The sequence below is a fragment of the Mustela erminea genome, chromosome 15 (genome assembly GCF_009829155.1).
Source record: "Mustela erminea isolate mMusErm1 chromosome 15, mMusErm1.Pri, whole genome shotgun sequence".
NCBI classification, from domain to species: Eukaryota; Metazoa; Chordata; class Mammalia; order Carnivora; family Mustelidae; genus Mustela; species Mustela erminea.
The window spans coordinates 24,483,026-24,503,590 of NC_045628.1; the positions used below are offsets into that span (position 1 = coordinate 24,483,026).

At 35.2% G+C, this 20,565-nt stretch overlaps 1 protein-coding gene across 13 annotated transcripts in view; it reads left to right on the plus strand.

Annotated features, from left to right (window-relative positions):
* The window catches only part of SLITRK1 (SLIT and NTRK like family member 1), a 430,289-nt gene that overhangs the window by 105,758 nt on the left and 303,966 nt on the right, over positions 1 to 20,565 (plus strand). For 7 of the 13 annotated variants that reach the window (XR_004279168.1, XR_004279171.1, XR_004279169.1 and 4 more), the window contains 2 exons: positions 14,491 to 14,585; positions 15,117 to 15,279. The exons of 3 other annotated variants lie outside the window; for them this stretch is intronic. The gene's annotated coding sequence lies outside the window, so the exon portion shown is untranslated. Of the gene's footprint in view, positions 1 to 14,490; positions 14,651 to 15,116; positions 15,280 to 20,565 lie in introns of all 13 variants that reach the window. 3 more of the 13 variants (XM_032314914.1, XM_032314915.1, XM_032314917.1) reach the window with 3 other exon arrangements.

The following is a 20,565-nucleotide window of genomic DNA, read 5'->3' on the forward strand; positions in this document are numbered from 1 at the left end:
GATTTAAAATTGTGAAGTTGTCAGTTGCCTTTTGTACCCCATTGTTTAAAGTTTGCACGCTGAATAATGCACTTATTGCAAGTAAACATGTTTTAATTTTCCAAGTGATCCTAATTTCATTTATAGTTTAATCATGCACACACAAGTTTTATTTTGCTACTTTGTCATAAGTACAAATTCTCTAATTTCAAAAGTAAATAAGACAGATTTAGCTGTATATCTAACTGTAGTAGCCAGCTTTCAAGTTGGCCCAGGATCCCCACTGTTTGCCATTCATATTCTTGTGTAATTTCCTTTCACACTGTATTCAGGTTGATCTGCTTGTTCAATATATATACTTTGTACTACTTTATATATAGTGTATACTTTCATGATAGCACATTACTTTTGAACTTAGGTTATAAAAAACTGTGGTCTCCAGCTTAGGGTTTCCCCTTCATCCACGCTTCCCTGCCCCGCCTCTCCCTCCTTCCTTCTGGAGGAGGTAAGCTGCCATGTTGTAAAAAGCCTTAATGAGACCCTCACAGGAGGAAGAGCTAAAGTCTCTGGTGAATAGCCGCGAAGAACATGTTGCCTTGCCAACAGACATGTAAGGGGGAGCTTGCCATCTTAGACCAGCCTTGGGATAACTGCAGCACTGACTAGTGCATTGTTTGACTAAAATCTCGTGAGAAACCCTGAGGCAGACTTCAGCTACTTCTACATTCCTGATACTCAGAAAATGAGACAAAATCAATGTTTTGTTTTAAGCTGCTAAATTGTGGGGTTATTTGTTATACAACAGTAGATACAAATAGATCCATCAAGCTACATTTTGATTAATGGGAATTCACACGAATTCATAGCTTTAAAAAATTAAACTACTATTCAAATATTAAAACAATATAAAATAAGCATTATTTAATGCATCCAAATGAATGTGGTTTCTAAATGTTTCCTATTCACAGGCAAATATATAGAGAACAGTTTGTTTTCACCTTTTATTTTTTTTTAAAGATTTTATTTATTTTATTTGACAGACAGAGATTACAAGTCGGCAGAGAGGCAGGCAGAGAGAGAGGAGGAAGCAGGCTCCCTGCTGAGCAGAGAGCCCGATGTGGGGCTCGATCCCAGGACCCTGGGATCATGACCTGAGCCGAAGGCAGAGACTTTAACCCACTGAGCTACCCAGGCGCCCCTGTTTTCATCTTTTAAATACCTACAGAATTACGAAAAAAGAACTTGAATTTAATAATCAGCATGAGAGATAGATATATTTATAAGAAGAAGCATATAGTAGGGGCACCTGGGTGGCTCAGTCCTCTAAGCATCTGCCTTTAGCTCAGGTCATGCTCCTAGAATCCTGGGATCAAGCCCCATGTCAGGCTCCCTGCTCATGGGGAATCTGCTTCTCCCTCTGCCCCTCCTCCCATGTTCTCTCTTTTTCTCAAATAAATAAAATCTTAAAAAAAAAAAAAGATGGAGCATATATATTTAAAACCTATATACAGCCTCAAATTAAAAAAAAAAAAAGATTGTTAACTAAAGTATATTTAATGGTAGAGATCCAAAGTGATTTTCAATCCTAAGAGTAATTTACACTTTAAGAACAACCAGTACAGCCCCTTCCTCTCCATCAGATATAAACTTATCCTCTGCCTCACATATCCAAAATATTTGCTAAAGAAAAAAGAATAAAGTTGGAACACTATTGATATTTCATGTAAGAAAAATGGAAATAGGGAGGAAGAATTCAGCTCTAGCTTCACTCAGCCAGAGTCAAGTTTAAAATACAGGATGAATGGCCTCTCTTCTCCACATCCGGTCAAGGGGTTCCAGCCCAGAGAGAGCTTCTCTTCCCACAGTAGCTCAAACGGCTTTGCTACTTGTGATCCTCAAAGGATATTTTTATCACCTGATCTCGTAAGAGGTAATTTTATCTGCTTTTCTAACTATATAGAAGAGTAAATTCTGGTGTTTTGTGGTTTTGTTTTAGATTTATTTATTTATTTACATATTTATTTTAATAGACAGAAATATCTCTTTTTTATGTTTGGTTAGCCAAGATACAGTACATCAAATAACTATAGTTAAATAAGCAAGATGAAAACTAAGAAATCGATCCTTTCTTCTTTGTACATACTTGGAGTAGGAGAAGCAATGGGTTAAACCCCTTGGGAAGGAGCCAATATCTGACCTCAAAGAAGATACATCAATTTCTGTAGTATATGTAGTACATGTGTCCATGGTAATGAGTATTTCTAATTTCATTGGCTTTCTCTCCTTTGTTCAAAGTACAAAATAGTCTCCTCTATCAAAGCTATGAATTCAGGAAGAGGAATATTTAGCATTGCATCCAAATTCTAAGGGGTAGGTTTTGAGAAATTAAGCAAGGAAATTATCACTCTACTGTTTGCACCCATGAGCCTTCTCCATTTAAGCAAATGGAACTAAAATTCATGTTATAATTTTAGGTACTTTTCTGAGGAAAGGAGAACAACTAAATTAGAAAATATAAAATCAGCCATGGTGTTATCATCAAAATCAAGTTTTCTAAGGGCAGAGGTGTAGGAACCCATTTAAGGGGTTCGTATTTTGACTCACTAATAAAACTAAAGAGGAAAGGAAGATAAAGAGCTCTGTTAGAAATGATGTGAAAGCAAAGTACAGAAAGGTATTTTGGGGCAAGAGCCATAAAGAAAGTGGTATTATTTTGTAGATATATAGAACTGTATAGCTCTAAACTACGCAAAATTAAGAAATGAAAGCAGAATATTTTAAAATATGTTTTATTGATTTGAGCTAAAGAATTTGTTATGGATTACTCTTGAAGATTTGCTATGTGTTTTAGAATGCAGAGTGATCAAGCCAGGTAATTGGGGAACTCACCAGGAATAGAAATTGGCTGCATATATTAAATATCACATCACTGTATTTTTAGGAACCTCTCCAGAAAAGCTCATCAATCTTGTAGTACATGGGATCTTAAGCTCTGATAGTATTAGTTTGCTTTGCATGGAATTCTTGGCAATAAATAGCTATGGGTTATTGGGCAGCTTGTCAACCACATATCATATATATTTGTTCTTCTGGAAAGGGAAACTTATTTCCCAATAGAGAAGTAAAATCTATTGCAGGGCCTCATTGTGGAATGAAATAGAACACTATGGGACAAGATGTGAGTTTCTTATTTGCCCTCTGAGATGTCGGTTTCTTTTACCAGATTGGCTGAGGGTTTTTTTTTCTTATTTTTAATTGCATAGTGCTTCTTATTTCTAATCTTATATACTCTAAATTAAACTGGAAAATTTACTTTCTTCATTTAGAGTGAGATCAAATTACTGTGAACTGCAACAAGGGAGTAGGTGGCTGGAAAAATGCCAGGATTCAGGGAAAAGGAGTGTGAATGTGAACTCTGTGTTTTCCATTTTAGCCTTGCTCTCTTGCTGACATCAGAGGGGTGAGGCAAGCAAAAAGCAGCTGTAGAAGCAAGAAACCAAGCACCTGAGAACTGAAATGGATAAACAGTATCAGTTTTTAACTAAACATATTAGAAAAGCAGAGTCATTCATGGAAAAGTATTAAATGATGTGGAAATCATTTGAACTAAAAAAAGGTGAAGGTTCAGGAAAGCATAGTTGAATATAATACTGAAGATGCTTGAAAAACATAGCAGGCATGGAATTACACATTTAAAGGATACAAGATAAACCTCTGTGCAGGAAACGTATGAATATTTTCCTTTGTAATTTTACATTGTTCGCAGAACACTATGTAAAACAGTATACCTTGCTTTTAAGGCAGGCTATGTAATTAAGAATTTAATGATTCAATGTGTGATGCATAGCTCCATGTACCTTATATTGACTTTCAGGTTATCCTCATACATGTCTCCCTAAAAATATTAGTGACTTCAGTATACCTGGATGATTCTTCTAGAACTCCGTTTATTGAACTCTCCTCCGTCTTCACCTTTATCCTACTTCTGCCACTCACTGCTACTGTCATCCTTGTCACTCTCAAAAATCAACCCTCCACTGTCTCTGCTATATGCAGCCCTCTCTCTGTACACTGCCTCTTTTGATTCCTGTGAGCTTCCTCTACCAGGATGCCATTAGTGTGCTTCTGTCGGAGTTTTGCTGTCACTCAACTCACTGATGTCCTTTCATCTGTCCTTAACCAGTTTAAATACCATGATCAATCATTATAAAACTAACACCGCAGCTTCCCTGCCTCTCTCATTCTTCGTCATACTCAGTTAACCAAACCACAACCCGTTTTAAATTCAACCCTCTGCCTACCTCATCCTTGTATCCATGCAGCTCAGTGTGGCTGTGGGAAAATATACAGCCACAAAATTCTAATCTACTCTAAATTCCTGATTATAAACTTTGAAGGATTTTAATGCTTCCCTGTAGTCATTCTGTATTCCTCTAATCCAGTCATTGACCTACTCTCTTAGATAACTCTGACACCTGTTCCTATCTTCAACACTTTTACCCCATTTTCAACCTTACTCTTCTTCACAAAATTAAGTAATCAGAAGAGAGCTTCCACAGGTTTCTCCAAAAACATCTAACTGCAGACACACTCCCATCCTGTTTGTCTTTTGCTATAGATTAGCTGTTCATATTCCTATCAATAGTTCATACTTCTGTTCATATTGATCACACTTACTCAAGAACATTGCTCTAGCAATTCCTTTCCATCTGACTTAAATCATCACATTTTCCTTCTCTATTAAATTATTTCTTTCCTTATATAAAATGATGTTATTTCTCCAGTTAAAAAAAACAACCTGATCCCACTTCCCACAGACATCTAATACACCATTTCCTTGGTTAGCTTTACAGTAAAACAGTTCAAAGGATATGTTTATATTTGCAGACTCTTTCTTCTCACTGCAGTTTTATTTGAACCTATGCCATTCAGTCTTCCACTCTCATCCCTTGACTGAAAAATGCTTTTTCACTGTCACCTGCAGCTCTTGAGTCACTGAATCCAGTATTCACAGGGCTCAGTAGTCATATATGACGTTGTCAATAACCCATTTTTCCCTTGGCAGACTAAGCTATCTTTCTTAGCCTTCCAGGGCATCCACTGTTGTTGTCATTGTGGTTTGATTTTCATCTTGTTGCTTACTTTTTGTTATTGCTAAGTCTTCATGGTGGTTTCTCTTCTCTCCCAACTTGATAATGACCACAGCTCAGTTTGGGAACCTCATTTCTTATCTATCTGTACTCACTTTCTCTAATATCATGCAATCTGAGGATTTTAAAGTCTATGATGTAAATAAATCTATGTATTAATTCTCAAATATACATCTTCAACCTTAGTCCTCTCTTTCCAAACATATATACAGAAGCCTACTTGATATTTCCACTTCTGAAACTTAAATATATTAAAAATTGAACCCTCAATGTTCATACCCTCCATCCCCAAAAGAAAAGACAAAAAGATTCTCCAGCCACATTTTTTACCATCCTTCTCAGTTGATGGTAACTTAGTACTTCTGCTTGTTGTGGACTAAAACTTGGATTTAACGTTAATTTCTCTCTCTTTGTCTCAAAACCAACCTGCCCAATTTTCCTGTTGGCTCTAATATCAAATAAATTCTGACTCAGACAGTTTCTTCCTAACTACCCTGCTGCTACCATTAAGGTCTTTTGCCTAGATTCTGCAGCAACCTCCTAACTTGCCTCTACAGTTCCATCCCTGCCACATATATCCACATACATCCCACTTCAAGTTTTTTCTCAACATGTTTGTAAGATTGATCAAACAGATCATGTCATTCTCACTCTCAAAATGCTTTCATATATCCCTGTTGCTCTTTGGGAAAACTAGTAAAACCACACCAAGCCCTGAAAGCCTCTATATTAATTTTCTCCCTTTGTCTATTTTACTTTTCCCGCTACTATCTCTCTCACACCACTGGATCCACACTGATTTTTATTTTATTATTTATTTATTTATTTATTTATTTTGGTGATTCCTCAAATATTCCAGACAAATCCCCCACTTGGAGACTTTGTGCTGATTCCTTTACCTGGAACTTTTTTCCCCCTGGATATCTGTATCTTTATTCTACATATCTTTCAAGTCTCTGCTTAAGAATCCTTGCCGCAGTGAACACTCTATTTAAATTATAATCTCCCTCTCCCAAATTTCACATATCTGGCTGCATAATTTTTCATTGCACCTATCATCATCTAATGTAATATGCCATTATTTATTTTTAGTTTTGTTTCTTGTTTAATATCATGATCTCTATAAATATGCTCTAGAAAGGCAGTACTTTTTGTCTTTGCTCACAGATGCATTATAAGTTCTTTGAGCTGTGTCTGTACATATTTAATATGTACTTTTCAGAAAAACAGAAAAAATGATTTAGTAGATGGTAATAGGATTAATTTAGAATCAGATAACATGGGTGGGTACAACATCTGGTTAATTTCTCCTGTCTACTACTGGTTTGTGTGACCAGAAGAAAATGACTTTAACCTCTCTGAACATGTAAAATGTAATAATAGTAGTATCTATTGTATAAGATAATTGCAAGAATTGACCTATTTTTTAAGCACTATTGTAGGCACACAATAATATAACATGATAATTCATTAAACATGGTAGCCATTTTTGTTACAATTACTTTAATAAAAATCAAACTACCTAGAATTCATTAAATGTAAAAGAATGAATCTTTTATTAATCTGTTATATTGTCAGAAATCTATGTGGTAGGTGAAGTAAAATTTTCAAAGTCTAGGACTGCACATTATTTATCATTGTACTTTGGAGATTAACATAGTAGGCACTAGTGGGTATTTAGACTGTCCAACAGAATTGAATAGAATTGGCTACAAAAGAGGATCAGTAAATAGATCATTTTCTCAATTTTAATAGTATTACATAAAGTAGAAATTATTTTAGTTACTTCCTTATATGCAAGGAAACAAATTCTCTCACCTCTATATCCATTGAATACCTATATATTTAAATTAAATGATTTTTATCACTTCTGTCTAATTTCCAGTTAAGACTAAAAAGAAGGAGCATCAATTAGGGATATTCTTAGATTGTTACTGAAATTTTTGGTAGATGCAAAGCAGCTTTTTACCCAGTGGAGAGATATCAAAAGATTAAAGAGATTGCATGGAAGAATCACATTTTCAGGAAACAGGATTTGCATCTTGCTGTTAATTTTTTTTGCTGTCTCTGAGACGCCATTTGAGAAAACTTTAAGATCAGAGAGCGAAAACATTGTGCTGGCAGTAATCAGGATAAAGATTGCTGAAGAACCACCTGCTTGTCTGAATGAATTTGTACCACTTTTTATGTGTGAAAATCCTTGCTTTCCTGCTACCTCTACACACTCTTCAAGTTTGATAGGTTTCTAAGTACTTAGTCCTTGTTATTGTGTCCAAGACTGACCTGGGCATTCTGACTTGATTCCTTATGTTTAAGTGATTTTTCTTCCTCTTTGACAGTGCCTGTTCTGGTAGATCTCAAATATTTATTTTTTCATCTTAACGATGTGTTTTTAGATTTAGGTCCAGCTACATATCTGAGCAAGGTGACCAGTCTACTATTTCCCTGACAGGATCTCTTAGATTTAGTTCATGTCAGTTTCTCCTTTACCAGTCCCAATCTCTAAGTAGTAAAACCAGTGGGCCTTTGAGGGTCTTTTACAGACAATTAGTAGTTGACTTTGTCTTCCTCATACAACTGCAATATTGCTATCCAACATTTAAGCACAAGCTCTTGGAAAATTTACTGTAATAATTTTTAATAGTTATAGATGATGAGCCCCTAACTATATAATCATATAATAACCCTTATAGTGGAAAATAAACTCATGTAAAGTAATAAATAACTGATTTTCTTTTCTGTTTTACTTTAAAGGAGGGTTCTTCTTAGAGAAGGCAATATGCCAACTAAAGGTTATAAAAGCTAGAATTTAATTTAAAACAAATCAACCAGGACAGCACAATATAAAAAGGTGGGTTGATATAAGCTACACTTTAAGGCTTGCTATTTGTCCCACTTCAGAGCTGATCAGCTGGTCAAATTAGTCAATCTAAAATTAGTTCAGTAGGTGTTAGAAATTGGCTCACTCTCTCTCTCTGATGAAATTTATGATAGTTAATAAGTGTAAAATGGCTAAAATATTTCATGGACATATCCCAACCTTATATTTATAAGCATAAGAATCTAAGAATTACCTAAGAAGCTGGAAGAAAGATAAAATTGTATACATAAAGAATTCTACATATAGACACTAAATTGGAGAATTTCAGTTTGCCATTTCCCAGTAATCAAAATCAGAGAATCCTTCTCCTTAAGATTATCGGGCATGTGTCTATCAACAGTTTCATAAAAATTGCATTCAGATAGCCAAAACAGCAAGGAGGTGGGATTTCTTCAATTTAGAATATAGGTTTTATGAAATATTCTGTGCCTCTTAATATGTATTTGCTTAATAACTGTATGTATGATGGGATGTGGTCTGAGAATTGTTTTAATTATAAGCTGATAGAAAGGTTGTAGGGACATACTTAATTTCATCCCTTTTAAAGAATTTTAATTATTTACAAATAAATGACACTAGAAGTTATTCATGTCAAAATTGGCTTAGTTTAGTTTATAACATTTAATCAGAGAAGTTGAAGTTGAGTAAAAATGATTTTCAAAAAGGAGGTAAGAAGTCTAAGCTTGAGGAGGAGTAGTACATGCATAAAGAAAATTATAATTAGATAAATAATCATAGACCACATTAAAAAAATGTTGTTTCATCTAGTGATAGTTTAGATGAATGTAATCTTTTATTCAGTACAATTCAGTGGGTTTTCAATTAATCTAATTTAGAATCAGATTAGGAAAATTTATTTTTTTGTCACTAACTAAGATTGAGAAAGCTAGATTCTTTCACTAAAGGACAAGAGTCTTGAATTAAAATTATAGATGTATATAATTAGAAATGTTAAGCTTAGCATGCCATAATGACAGGAAAATGGAGTATTTGAAAGCCTGCTGCACTATGCTCATTTATTTTCCCTAATCACAGGAGTCATTGGAAGGGTAAGTCATCTGTTCTTCAGGCAAGAAGATCAAAAAATTGCCCTCCTTTCCCCCTGTTAAGATTTTTTGCTTCTTTTCCGAAAACAGAGCAATCTAGAAATCTTTTATAGGGGAAAAAAATCCTATTAAAAAGGAGTACTGGGAAACTCTCTTCAGAAATGTTTAAGAGGAAGGATTTGTGAAGAGAAGTGGCAAATGTAATGAGAATAATTCTCTTTGTGCTTCCGTTAATGTGCTACATATTGTTGCAACCACAGAGAGTTCAGATCTCTTTTTTTCCAAGCTTCTTGAACAGACAGAGCAAAATCCTTAGTTTCACGATTTGGTACCAAAGAAGTATATATGTATATATATATTTTTAATCTGATGAGTCAGTCTTAGGGTTTCCTTGAAAAGAAGAAAAATGAGCTGAGCCAAGAAAGTAAAAATATAATCAAAAGATGAATAAAATTATGAGACTTTTATAGCCTTTAAACCTACTATGAAAAATATATGAGTTGTATGTAACAGTCATTAGGAATGATTTAGGAGAAAAAACATAATCTACTGACAAGAATATGCATCTTATTTTATATTACATTAGATTCTGTCAAAATGTACTACATATAGTCACTCCTCCCCCAGAGTCTTGTAATAGTTTATGTCAAAATTCCCATATTAAGAGAATTCCATCATACTCTATAGTCATTATATTATCCAATGCAGTTTCTGGGTTTTTTTTACTTGTTTTTAATATTTTTAACTCCGTATTTTGCCCAATTATCCAATTTTTTATTTTTTTCTACTTTAGAAAGGCTTGCACAAATTAAGTCTCAGAAAAAAAAATATACTTTTAAGTAACCTTGTTTATGCTTTTAAATACAGTTAACCCTTGAACAAAATTGGTTTGAACTGCATGGGTCCACTTATGCAGACTTTTTCCAATAAATACGATAGAGTACTATAAAATATTTTCTTTTCCTTATGATTTTCCTAACTTTTTTTTTCTCTAGCTTACCTTATTATAAGAATACAGTTCTAAACATGAGTTAATCTACAATTTATGTTGTTTTTAAGTCCTCTGGTCAACTGTAGGCTATTAGTAGTTAAGTTTTGGGGCAGTTGAAAGTTTTACCCGGATTTTTGACTGCACAGGGGTTGGTGTTCCCAACCCCCGGTTGTTCAAGGTTCTCTATATATATAGATTTTCCAACCTACACACAATTAGTGGTTTCATTCTTGATTGCTTATTACATCAACTCTACACAAAAGAGTAAGTTTGTTCTTTAACTGCACATTATTTATTTTTTCTACTATCAAATTAGAAACTTAATCTATTCTGTCCCAAAGATATAATCCAGTTTTACCTTATATAGAAATTTTTATATAATTTTCTTTTTTCAGGATATTCTCATGTTTGTACTGGCTTAATCACTGATTTTGTATTATAAATTGAGGAAAGCTGTGAGATAATGAAAATAAAACTTATATAACCTCTTAGAACCTCAGTTTCCTTGCCTGAAGTGTAGTCATACTCATGAGTAGACACGGACTGTACACATTGATCATAGTTTTAGATCTATAAAAAGTTTTCTAGCCTTCCCTGAGTTCTTATTAAGCCAAGAACATACTGTTTTAGTTAGATTTCCATCCACATTGTTGTATATAATATGATCTGTAAGACTCTTCTTTGGAATAGGGAAAAGAAAAACAGATTGAAATCTGAAGATCTAAGTATTGTGGTATCTGTGCCTTTGCCCTTCACATTTGTTTTATGGTCCTTGTATATACAGTGAATTGCATTGCATTTCCATGCATAATGCAAAAGTTGTCTGCATCACAAATATTTTGTGAGCATTAAGAATACTTTACCTACAGCTGAGTATGATTAATATACTACTAGCACTTAATGTAGCATTTACTAAATGTTGGATTTGGTACTAAATTTATGTTTCAAATATTGACAAAAGTGTAATTATTTTACCAATTTCACTTATAAGAAAACTGAAGCACCTAGAGGTTATGAGAATTTCTCACAGTCACTCAATCTAGAAGTGACCAGAAGGGGCAGAGTTAACTTCCGGACTCTCTAGTTCTAGATTCCACCTTTTAAATAATAAAAAGATTGTGAGTTCTGAAGAAGTAAAACAAAACAAAACAAACAAACAAACAAAAAACCAGCCTGAATCTGAAAGAGTAAAAAAAAAAAAATCTTCTCAGGGCTGAAACAGTAAACATCAGCTCTGCAGTTAAGCAGACTGTAACAACAGACATTGATAAGGCCAGCTTAACTTTAACAGGAAATAATACTTCTCTCATTGCTGCTGTATGGTGTCAAAATGACTTCCCTTCTTTGAGTGACTATCATCCTGCATTGCCATTTTCACTTTGTGAATCAAGGGCAGTGAGACACTTAATTGTTAGCTTCCATCACCTTAGTCAGCAGGGCTCAAATCTACTTTTCTTACTTTCACCTTAGAAATTGCAGTCAGTCCAGAGTTGATCCTTCCTGTACTCACTGTGCCTTAGAATCAATCATGGCAAATTCAGAAGTTACCAGAAATCTTTCCTACTCCAACCACACTCAAACATGAACACCTCATGGGCCTGTGGTGTGCTGTCTACCTTGTTGCAACAAATCAATGAGCCTGTTTTGCTGCTCTACCTGTTGGTATCTAGGGATCTTACTCAGATGGGCTTTATAACCTGATGCCTAATCTGTAGACATTTCACAAATATAATGTGTTTTCTTTGTCTTCTTTTGTAGTTTCCCTCACCTCCCTGAGGTTTCATACATTCTGGATTCACTTTGGTTTTCTGATCCATGCCTTAAAATCTGCTTAGTGTTAGTATTGACTGAAAATTCACTATGGTTCTCCTAACAGTTATATTCCTCTATTGGTAAATACAAGCAAGTTATTTAACCTTGTTAAGATGCAGTTGCTTGTCTGTAAAAGAGGGATAATCATTTCTCAAAGGATTTTGTAAGAATTAAATGAAATACGACAGCTAAATAGACTGTCAGAGCCCAATTTATGATGTACAGTGAGTACATATTAATTATTATTATTAATTTTAAATATAACTTTTTAAAGATTTTTATTTATTTGTTATAGAGAGAGAGAGAGATACACAGCGCAAGCACAGGCAGACAGAGTGGCAGGCTAGAGGCAGAGGGAGAAGCAGGCTCCCTGCCGAGCAAGGAGCCCGATGTGGGACTCGATCCCAGGACGCTGGGATCATGACCTGAGCCGAAGGCAGCCGCTTAACCAACTGAGCCACCCAGGCGTCCCTAAATATAACTTTAAAAAAAAAAAAAGATTTTATTTATTTATCTGACAGACAGAGATCACAAGTAGGCAGAGAGGCAGGCAGAGAGAGAGGAGGAAGCAGGTTCCCCGCCTAGCAGAGAGCCTGATGCGGGGCTTGATCCCAGGACCCTATATATAACATTTTTTACTTTTACATTGCTCTAAAACTGATTTTAAATGGGGCTGTTAAACAGATACAGAGATTTCTTGTAGACATTTAGGTATTCTTGCTGTCCCATGGGCTGAAAAGGGGACTTGACTGTGTAGGTGGGGCTTTTGTTTCTCCCAGTGCTTCAATTAGAGGAAGTTAATTTTCACTTATATCATCTATTGAGAGTCAGACATAATTCATTAAAAATGGCTCTGCTGCATAAAAATGTTTTTAAAACAAGGAACTAACATATAAAATATATTATTTAAAATGTTGAATCAATGCATAAAAGACTATCATATCTGTAAAATTTTGCAAATAATATATAAATTTAGGAGATAGTTTTTGAAAATAAAGGTTAGAGTCCCATTAATATGGCTTAAATAACAAATCAGCTTTAAACTGATATTTTCAATACCTCAAAGTTAATAATTGTCTTGAAATGAATGATATATACTAAGGAATAGACATGAAAGGCATTGATATTTTCCAAAACTACTTTTCTTTATTTTTTACATTGAATTTACTCAAAAGAGAGGAAGGGAAGAAATGGAAGGAAAGGAGGGAGACAGAAGTTGCTAATCTCTTGGATTTAGTCACTATGCAAATAAAATGCTGTAAAAAACCTGCAGTGAGTCTTTTTGGCCATGGATTTAGCAATGTAAGCATAGAGCCAGCAGAACTAAAGGGGCTCTTTATAACTGTCCATCCTGAAAACACATGTGAAAAATAAGCTCAATTTAAACAAGGCTGGACACTAATTAAATCTTGGATCTGCCCCAGTCCTTGCCTTAAAGCATCTTATAATTTGCTTATCATGCAGTCAAACTAAGAAAATCGACGCATGATTTGGCACAATTTTGTTAAGCTATTTATTCTGAAAGTGGCCAAGTCAAGTTGTGGATTGGCAGAAAGAAATACAGTAGATAAGATGCCATTTGACATGTAACACCCTACCATCAACACCCTAAAAATGATCTAGTATCTTGAAACTAGTCACGAAGAAATAAATTCTAAAATGTCTTTACTTTCAACATTCAGCAGTTTAGAATGTTCATTTAATTCTTTGTGACCAGCTTTTGGGCTTACATAGTTTCATATGTTCTTGTTAAATGTTCTCAGAAGTTTAAATGAGTCAGAATTTTCTTTGAGGATGGCATTTTCAAACATAATAAAATCGGAGGATTTTGTACTTTGGCGAGCACCTGTAATATTTGTTAATATATCTGATTTTGTGGCTCCAGAGATGAAAGTAACACCACACATCATCAAAATCATTGCTTACAACATTTGTATATAATGTCATAAAATCTCAGTTAACACTGCTAGAATGTCTTGTTTACTACTCTGAATGTCATCAGCTTCATTAACACCAAGGCTTTGAATTATTTTCTGTATCAATGATTTTGCTTTTTATAAAATGGGAGGAAGATGTGTCCTTTTCATCTATATGTAGAAATTTACTACATTTCCAGAGTGAAAGTCTTAAAGAACTTGACTGAACTTCAAGTAAAAGATTTTATTCTTTATTTTGAGAAGAAAAAGAAATTCCCTTCGTAGAACAATTTGACCAGAAGGAGGTCTTTTATGGCAAGGTTTAATTAGAAGATCGTTTATTTTGAGCCATGAATTTCAAATTGCAGGGTGTATCAGAATCACCCATAGGGCTTGTTAAACCAGAGTTTTGAGTCCTAACCCCAGAGTTTAGTAAGTCTGGGGTGAAACCCAAGAATTAATACTTTGATACCCACTGACTTAAGCAATGTTTTGACTACATAAATAGTTTACTCTTTAAGACTGAATTCATCATTGTGGATGGTGCCCATGAACTTTGACCCCTTTTGACTAAAATACAACTTTGAAAGAAGGGATTAAATAAATTACATAACCTTTCCAATGTTATGGATAACTTAAAGGTGGTACAGTGTTATTGATCACTTTAGCCAGCAAAGATTTGCAAACACCTAAAAAAAACTTCATTTTTTTTAAGTTACATTAAAATAAAAATGTGAAGTTACAGAAAAGAGGCTGACCTAGCCATAAGTGGCCTCACCATTGACCTAAGGACGAAGAACATCATGGCAAGTAAGCAACATGATTTTGACTTGGAATCTTGCTGAAGTCTAGAAGTAGTATCCTCTTTTTGCAAGGTGAACAGAATGAAATCTCATTGATCACATTTGCTGCCCAATATGTTTGTAAACAGTGTTCTCAGCAGTACTGATAAAAATAAATTTTTTGTGATTAAATTAAAAAGATGATATGCATATTGCCACTCAACTCTTTATTCAGTTCAAATAAATAAAATCTCATTGAAATAATTTTGAGCAAAATTATAATTGTATTTGTCAACTTTGATTTCTGGCCATTATTTCAAGAGCTGATATTTAATTTTCTATTTAAATATAAGCTCAAGAGACCAGTAAATCTTTGTGTAGTTAATTCTTTGTATATACATGTTTTAATAATTTATTCATAGTTAATATAGACTTAAAATTTGAAATATGAAGTTATATACATTTAATTTTTCCAACACTCCTTTCAGTCTCCTTGATTACCTCAACGGCAATCAGTCCCAAAGCTATCCTTATGTCTTACATATTCTTTCCACTTCAGAGTTTTTTTTTACAAAATCCTCAGATGTTTATCTGGCATCCAGCTCCTGCATGCCAGAAGCGAACAGATCCACTCTTCGTACCCTTTCTGTCGGTACACGCACATCTTGAAGATACTACAGGCTCAGTTCCGACCACTGGAGTAAAGTGAATATTGAAATAAAGTGAGTCACATGTAATTTTTGTTTGCCAGGGCTTACAAAAATTATGTTTACACAATAGCATAGTCTTTAAGTGTGGAGTAGCATTGTCTGCAAAAACAAGATCCATATCTTAACTCAAAGATATTTTATTGCTAAAAAATACTATTATCTGTACTTTCAGTGAGTCAAAATCTTTTTGCAAGTGGAGGGTCTTGACTCAATCTTGATGGCTGCTGAGTGACCAGTGTGGTGGTTGCTGAAGGCTGGGATGGTTATAGCAATTTCTTAAAATAAGGCAACAACGAAGTTTGCTGCATGGTTTGATTTTTTCTTTCACTAATGATTTCTCTGTAGCATACGGAGCTGTTTGACAGCATTTTATGCATAGTAGGACATTGTTCAAAATTGGAGTCAATCTTCTCAAATCCTACCACTGCTTTATTAACCAACTTATATTTTAAATCTTTCGTTGTCATTTCAGCAATCTTCATAGCATCTTCACCAGGAGATTCTGTCTCATAAAACCACTTTCCTTGCTCTTTCATAAGAATCAACTCTTCATTCATTAACGTTGTATCATGAAATTGCAGCAATTCAGTCACTCATGAGGCTCCACTTCCAATACTAGTTCTCTTGCTGTTTCCACCACATCTGCCGTCACTTCCTTCACTGAAGTCCTGAACCCCTCAAAGTCACACGTTAGGGTTGGAATCAATTTCTTCCAAACTCCTATGAATGTTGACATTTTGACCTCTTCCCATGAATCACAATTATTTTTTTTATTTTTTATAAATGTATAATGTATTTTTATTCACAGGGATACAGGTTTGTGAATTGCCATATTTACACACTTCACAGCACTCACCATAGCACATACCCTCCCCAATGTCTATAACCTCACCCCTCTCTCCTGACCCCCCTCCCCCCAGCAACCCTAAGTTTGTTTTGTGAGATTAAGAGTAACTTATGGTTTGTCTCCCTCCCGATCCCATCTTGTTTCATTTATTCTTTTCCTACCCTCCAAGTCCCCCATGTTACATCTCCACTTCCTCATATCAGGAAGATCATATGATAATTGTCTTTCTCCTATTGACTTATTTCGCTAAGCATGATACCCTCTAGTTCCATCCACGTTGTCGCAAATGGCAAGATTTCATTTCTTTTGATGGCTGCATAGTATTCTATTGTATATATATACCATATATTCTTCATCCATTTATCTGTTGATGGACATCTAGGTTCTTTCCATAGTTTGGCTATTGTGGACATTGCTGCTATAAACATTCGGGTGCACGTGCCTCTTCGGATCACTATGTTTGTATCTTTAGGGTAAATACCCAGTAGTGCAATTGCTGGGTCATAAGATAGCACTATTTTCAACTTTTTGAGGAACCTTCATGCTGTTTTCCAGAGTGATTGCACCAGCTTGCATTCCCACCAACAGTGTAGGAGGGTTCCCCTTTCTCCACATCCTTGCCAGCATCTGTCATTTCCTGACTTGTTAGTTTTAGCCATTCTGACTGGTGTGAGGTGGTATCTTATTGAATCACAATTATTCTTAATGACATCTAGAATGATGAATCCCTTCCAGAAGCTTTTCAGTTTACTTTGAAATTCAGATCCATCAGCGTAATCACTGTCTATGGACGCTATAGCCTTAGGAAGTGTATTTCTTAAACAGTAAGACTTGAAAATTGAAATTCCTCTTTGATTCATATTCTGTAGACCGGATATTGTATTAGCAGGCATGAAAGCAACATTAATTCATTGTACATCTCCAACAGAGTTCTTGGATGACCAGGTACGTTGTCAATGAGCAGTAATATTTTACAAGAAATCTCTTTTTTTCTTTTTTTTTCTGAGCAGTAGGTCTCAACAGTTGACATAAAAAATTCAGTAAACGATGTTGTAAAATGATGTGCTGTCTTCCAGGCTTTGTTATGCCATCTATAGACCACAGACAGAGTGAATTTAGTGTAATTCTTAAGGGCACTAGCATTTTCAGAATGGTCAATGAGAATGAGTTCAGCTTAAAGGCACCAGCTGTGCATTAACCCCTAAATAGAGAGTCAGCTTTCCTTTGAAGCTGGCATTGACTGAAGCCAAGCATTGACTTTTTGTCTTTAGTAATGAAAGTTCTAGATGGCATCTTCTTCCAATAGAAGGCTTGTTTTGTGTACACTGAAAACCTGTTGTCTAGTATTATCCATTGTGTGTGTGTGTGCATGTGTGTGTATACACCCCACATCTTCTTTATTCATTCATCCATTGACGGACACTGGCTGTCTGCATTTCTTGCCTATTATAAACAATGCTGTAATAATCACAAGGGTGCATATGCCTTTTCAAATCAATGTTTCTGACTTTTTTTTTAGGTGAATACCCAGTAGTAGATTATTGTACCATGTGGTATTTCTATTTTAAAAATTTTGAAGAACCTCCATACTGCTTTCCACAATGACTGTACCAGTTTACATTTTCATCAATAGTGCATGAAACTACCTTTTTCTCCAAGTCCTTGCCAATACTTACTATTTCTTGTCTTTCTGATTCTAGCCAGTCTGACAAGTGTAATATGATTTGATTTTGATTTGCATTTCCCTGATGATTAGTGATATTGAGAATCTATTCAAGTATATATTGGTCATTTGTATGTCTTCTTTGGAAAAATGTCTATTTAGGTCCTCTGCCCATTTTTAGTCATATTATTTGCTTTTTTTGATTTTGAGTTGTATACATTCTTTATGTATTTTGGATATTAACCACTTTTAGATATATTATTTGCAAACATCTGCCATTCATTAGATTGTTGTGTATACACACACACACACACACACACACACACACAGGAATATTGCACAGCCATAAAAAAAGAATGAGATCTTGCCATTTGCGACACTGTGAATGGACCTAGAGGGTATAATGCTAAGTGAAATAAATCAGAAAGAGAGAGATAAATGCCCCATGATTTCACTCCTACGTGGAATCTAAAAACAAAACAAATGAATAAACAAACAAAAAGCAGATTCAGACCTATAAATATGGAGAACAAACTTGTGGTTTCAAGAAGAAAGGGGCAGGGAGGAATGGACAAAATGGGTGAAGGCGAGTAGGAGATACAGGCTTTAGTTGTGGAATGAATAAGTCATGGGAATGAAAGGTACCACATAGAGGGTATAGTGACTAGTATTATAATAGCATTGTGCGGTGGCAGATAGTAGCTACACTTGTGTGCATGACATAATGTGTAGAGATGTATCACTAGGCTGTACATCTGAAGCTAATGTAACATTATGTCAACTATACTGAGGGAAATTTTTTTTTAAAAAAAGTCTGTTGTTTAGTGCAGCTTTCAATAATTTCTTAGCTAGTTTTTCAGATAACATCCTGCAGCTTCTACATCAGCACTCACTCACTGCTTTACCTTGTACTTCTATGTTAATGAAGATGGCTTTTTTCCTTAAACCTCGTGAACCCACCCCTGCTAGCTTCAAACTTTTATTCTGCAGCTCCCTCACCTCTCTCTGTCCTCACATCATTGAAGAGAGTTAGGTCCTTGTTCTGGATTAGGCTTTGGCTTAAGGTAATGTTGTGACTGGTTTATCCAGACCACTAAAATGTTTTTCATATCACCAGTAAGGTTGTTTTGCTATCTTATCATTTGTGTGTTCAGTGGAGTAGCACTTTTAATTTCCTTCAAGAACTTTTCCTTTGCATTCATAACTTGGCTATGTGGCACAAGAGGCTTAGCTTTCAGCCTGTCTTGGCTTTCAACATGCCTTCCTCACTAAGCTTAATCATTTCTAGCTTTTGATTGAACATCAGAGACTCCTGATTCTTCCTTTCACTTAAACAGGTAGAGGCCATTTTAGGATTGCTAATGGGCCTAATTTCAATACTGTTGGATCTCAGGAAATAGGCCTGAGAAGAGAGAGGGAGATGGGGGAACTGTGTATCAGGGAACAGTCAGAACACATACATAGAAGTTTTATATAGGCATGGTTAGTGGTGCCTCAAAGTAATTACAGTGTAACATAAAGATCGCTGATTATAAATCAACATAACATATATAATAATGAATAGAATTTTGAAATATTGTGAGATTTACCAAGATGTGATACAGAGACACAAAGTGAACAAATGCTGTTGGGTAAATGGTGCCAATAGACTTGCTAGAGGCAGGGTTCCCACAAGCCAATTTATAAAAACTGCAATTTCTGTGAAGAGCAATAAAATGAGGTATGTCTATATTCCTCATAAGTCATGAAGAAACCACTAAAGACTGTTCCTGAAAGCCAGCAGGTTTATCACTGCTGAGGTGATACATCGCTGTCTAGATCTCAGCATAGAGTGCAGTGTTTCTTCATAGATAGATGATTCTACTCTGTCAATATTATGGTTGCCCAATGCCTGGCATCTTATGGTTGCAGCCCTTAGCCCTCACTGATTTTAGTTCACATACTTTTCCAAGGTGTAAAATAGCTGTGGAAGAAAGAGTTGGGCAAAACTGGTTCTAGCAATTTCTGTCTCACACATCAGAATTTCTTTCTGACCTTCCCAGGGATAAAGTAACATCTCTCCAGGAGCCTGAAAACACTTTATCATATTTTTCCCTCTTGGAAATTCAACAACCTATAGCTTTCCTTTTAATGTGGGCTGAATAACTATCCTCAGAGATTTCTATATAATGTCCTGACCTTATAAGGAATGTTACCTTAACTGACCGAAAGGTGATTTTTATCCTGATATATCTTGCAGACAAAAGTAAAGTTACTTTTTAGGTCAAGTGGATGTATTCATGTGCATTTTTAAAGGGGAAGGTGCTCATACTCTTTTTCTCTTGTTTTCGAAGAGATCCATGACCAAAAACAAATTTATAACTAGTTGGTTAGAGGGAATTAAGTTTAGGAATAGAACATTCAAGGGTAAATTTTAGAAAGAGAAGTCAGCACAGAGGATGGCAAGGATGTATCAGAGATACAGGAAAAGAACAAGAACAAATGACATCGTCAAGTCAGAGAAGTGAGTTGAATGCCGAAGAGTCCGGTTTGACCAAGATTACACTGATAGCTGCTGTTGGGAGCATTTCCAGAGTGTTGCTATAAAGGTTGTCACTTTCAGTGTAAGTTACCTCTGGCAACATTGTCAATGAACACTGCAGCCTCCAGGGACAATCTCCAGTAGCGGCAGCAGTGGAGGAGGGTGACAACTTAAAGGAAGCAGTGGGAGGTGCAGAAACTTTCTCTCCTCAAGGCTAATAAATAATTGAGAACCCAGCCTGACCACTCAGGAACATTTACCCAGCCT